General features: G+C 39.3%; 1 long non-coding RNA gene across 9 annotated transcripts; it reads left to right on the top strand.

The window, feature by feature from the left end:
- The first annotated feature begins 201 nt into the window (after window positions 1-201).
- LOC124655345 lies at window positions 202-3,304 on the top strand. Of its 9 annotated transcripts, none has more exons than XR_006988641.1 (5): window positions 202-1,328; window positions 1,412-1,500; window positions 1,814-1,893; window positions 2,009-2,098; window positions 3,108-3,304. It is a non-coding gene; the product is annotated as an uncharacterized LOC124655345 (long non-coding RNA). The 9 variants fall into 9 exon arrangements; XR_006988643.1 differs by lacking the exon at window positions 3,108-3,304 and having other exon boundaries at window positions 202-522; window positions 632-1,328; window positions 2,009-2,946; XR_006988647.1 differs by lacking the exon at window positions 3,108-3,304 and having other exon boundaries at window positions 202-690; window positions 957-1,328; window positions 2,009-2,946.
- The last annotated feature ends 653 nt before the right edge of the window (window positions 3,305-3,957 follow it).

Here is a 3,957-nt window from a genome sequence, read left to right as displayed (position 1 = left end):
ACCCAGTGCTAATTTGAGAGCCCCACGATCGCTAATCGATCTTCCCATATTTTCCCCAATTGCATCGCCCACCAGAGAACCGAACACCACACGTCCGAGCGCCGCCGTCACCGCCGTCCCCATCGCACGTCCGAGCGCCGCCGTCGCCGCCGCCGTCCCCATCGCACGTCCGAACCCCGCCGTCGCCGCATCCAGTCACCAGGTCAGCCGTCGCACGCCCACACGCCGACCCGCCGGCCATCGTCCGGTCCAATACGACCAGGCAGCAGGGATCCATGTTTTCCCCGGGGGTCAGACCTTCCGTACGCTTCACTCGGGCGGCCAGTAGGACAGCCGGCGTGATCTCGTCAGCGGCAGACTCGCTGACCTTCTCTCCCCTTCAATCCTGCGGCCAGCAGGAGTGCAAGACAGATGCCGCGATCCCATAGTCCTGGTTATTGGACGTCAGCACCGCGAAATTGCTCCCCGTCAAGTTCCAATATATTGATGTACATGCATGTATTTCATGTTGTCAAAATCCAGGTATTATTGTCAAATTCTGGACCACCAAAGGCTACGATTTTACTTACGTTATCTTCGATTCTCAATTAACATGTATTTCTTCCTTCTGTTTTATCTAACAATTATGCAGGGGAAAGCTTTGGAAAAGGGTGAATTTCAACTGACTTCTTCCTGCCATCGATTCTCAATGTACATGCGTGTGTGCTACTATTTAGTAGACATAGAAATAGCAGCCGGTATACCAGTCAGTTTGTTTTTGCATGATTATTGTTATAGCTGCAGATTATGCGAACTGTTTAGGAGGCTGAATATGTACATGACATATCTCATAAACTTCCCAGAGAAATTGACATTTATTCTAGAATGGAGAATCTTATATTAACAAAAACTGTCTAGCCAGATGCTGATTTGCTTACTTATGCTTATGTCACTGATTTGTTATCAAACATTGGTAGATCAGATTGCTGTCAGGCACCTCAGCGGTTAACAATGGTGGACATGGTGTTGGAAATAGAGTTCTCCTGATCATCGTTACAATTGTCTACTGATTGGAAGTGAGTTGTAGGTGGGCTGAGGAGCAACAGAAAAAACAATTATCAGAGTTTGCAGTATGCATATTAGCAGCAGTAGTGAATGATAGTAAATCTTCACCTGGTTGGTGATTGTTTTTAATCAGAGCTTTATGAAATGTTTAAACAAGCCAATCATAAATTGTTTAATCAGGGATTTGTCAATTGTTTTATAGGAAAAAGAGTATGAGTATCAGTGCTTGGTTGCAGCAGTAAGGGAGTCAACTTCTGTTAAATTGGATTATTTGTATCTGAGAGGTCAAATCATTGACATGCATATAGTTTTTCATATCATTTGTTTTATGAACTGTACATCATAACTTGTGGCCTTTTCTGTATAGAACGCAAGAGGTCCAATCATCTTATGCTAGCAGGACGCGAGTATCGGAAAGATGATGGACATGTTCTGAAGTTTATCGAAAATTTCAAGGTTGGTCCCTATTGCTGATACTTTCCATACTTTTATGCTTGACAAAGATTTTGTGGATGTATTCCTGTGTGTACAACTGCATAAAGAAACTTCTTTAAACAATATTAAGAAGCGAAAAGTTGCACGTGAAGAACAAATTTAACTAGATATAATAAAGCACCTGACCAGAAATTTGCAAAAGTGAGAAAGCTCAAACAACGCAAGTAAGGTCATAAACATTACACCTAAGTTTTGAAATTGCTTTCCACCACTTGCTTCAGGCTTTCTGTTATGCTTCATCCTTCTCCATAATTGATTCTCGAACTGCTAGCAGGCCTGCTATACACCGTGGATGTCTTTGGCACATGAGTTTTGAGGGTAATATTCCTAGAATCAAGTGATCAAGGCGGCAAGGTACTCATTGATGCAACTCTCTTGTATGTTCTTCGTATTCCACCATTAAACTAATATTAAAACTTCCTCTTTTCTTATTTCAAACCATTCTCATTTTTTTCCTGTATGGCTGCAGCGGAGCAGGCAACACCTCTGCAGCAGGCAAGGTGGCATTGAGCAGCGGAACCAGCTGGGCAAGTTTTTGAGCCGTGGCCAGCAAATAATGGTGAGGTTCTTTAAGCTGCCAAAATTCACTGGCCTATGTCACTATTTCAGATTTCCATATGCAGAATAATGTGCAACCCTCGCCCACTTGAGGGTACATATGCATTGGATAATTACTTAACAAAAATTATGAGCATCTAATTTGTGAGGCCCAGAATATTTCCCAGCATAATTTTAGAAATATCTATAGCTTTTCTTCTCAGTACCCATGTTATCTGAATAAGTGACTAATAGCATCAAATTGGCTTTTTTTTTATGGATACTGATACTATATTAATTTTTTTTCATGGTCATGATTTCTTTATTTCTTTTTTATCCTGGCTTACCTTGTTTTATGTAAATACTTAAGCTTATAAATCTTAGGTACTTAATGAATAATGATGATCTTTTCCATTTTATTTTTATCTTTGCAGTCTTCAATATGCTGGTAAGAATTCAATTGTATCCATCCTTAGATTTGTGAGGTCTGTTTTGGGGCTTTATACACTTAAATAGGAACCACGGAAATTTATCCTTTGTGGGGATAAGCTATGAGATACATTTTTGGTGCACTTTTTTTGTGAGAAATGAAGCTATTCAATGTCCAAACTACAGAGCTACTTACACTAGAAGGTATCCAAATGTTTATTTTTGGTTGGCTTTATGTTACTAAGTTAAGGCATTGTAGTAGAAACTGAAACAAATTGATAAAAGGAAGAGTTTGTGATCCTTGAAAGCACATCAGTACAAGCAATAGCGTAAGTCTTGGCTACAGCATGCACGAAGCTTATACTGACAAGTAAGATGTTTGTCAGTTGTAAACGGATCAGGAAAGGGAAAGGAAGAGCAGTAGGGCAACAAGATGTCTCGGTAGGGCAAACATAAACATTCATGATTTTAAAATTCAAAATATGTATTACTGAGTATAATATACATTTCTGTGTTTTGTGGATTTTTAAATATTTAAGGGTACATCTTCTGGTGCGTGCTTACAATAATGTTCTACTGAATCTAATGGATGTTTTGTGCAGGTGGATGTTAGTATAAGCTCCTCTTGGTAGTATTCCCGTTGGTGCTGTGGAGGGGAACATCACCAAGGATGCAGGAGAAAATTGAGAAATGCTTGGGTTGTCAAAATGATTTTATCTAGAAATTAATCTTTTTGTTACAAAATTTGCCTTGTAGTGTCAATATTTAGTTCTTTTGTTCTATATATTTTACCTATCTATGTTGGTTAAAGAGTCATATTATTATGATACAAAAATTCAACATTTTTTTGGCACAATATGCTTGTCAACATGACTTTTCCTAACAAAGTGATTAGTTGGAGGAATAATACCGATTATTGTATTTAAATTTCATTATAATTTATCGTTTACTTTTTGAGGTGGTTGAATGAAGTTTTTCTAAAACCAAGGCAGCGTTTGATAGCCCGGTATTTTTAAAGTTTTTTTAAACACTTCGCTGCCAGATGCACTCTAGGTGTTACCATGATATGTGATCGCATAGTTTCTAAAAAGGATATATGGTCATCCCAAAATTACTATGGGAGAGGGACTCAACATAGTAATCTTGTGGTGATGGTTCCTGTGAAGTGACAATGATGTCGGTGCCTGACAAAGAAATTTGGTGGTGGCAATTGGTGCTGATATCTATGTCCAGTTTGCGGGGATTAGAGGAACCTAAGAGATTGTATTACGCATTCTGGTCTCAACATTGTCAAATAGGAAGAGATGTTGAATGTCGCACATTTGAGAAAAATATTACATAAGTTGTTGTTGAGCATGTATAAACGTGTGTTGCACGTGCACGCTTACTAGTATAAAATAGGTGAAGAGGGAGGGCTCGCCTGTGAAAAGCTGCAGAAGAACTTGTCGTATC

This window comes from Lolium rigidum, chromosome 5 (genome assembly GCF_022539505.1).
Source record: "Lolium rigidum isolate FL_2022 chromosome 5, APGP_CSIRO_Lrig_0.1, whole genome shotgun sequence".
NCBI classification, from domain to species: domain Eukaryota; kingdom Viridiplantae; phylum Streptophyta; class Magnoliopsida; order Poales; family Poaceae; genus Lolium; species Lolium rigidum.
This window is presented reverse-complemented; position numbering and strand designations above follow the sequence as displayed.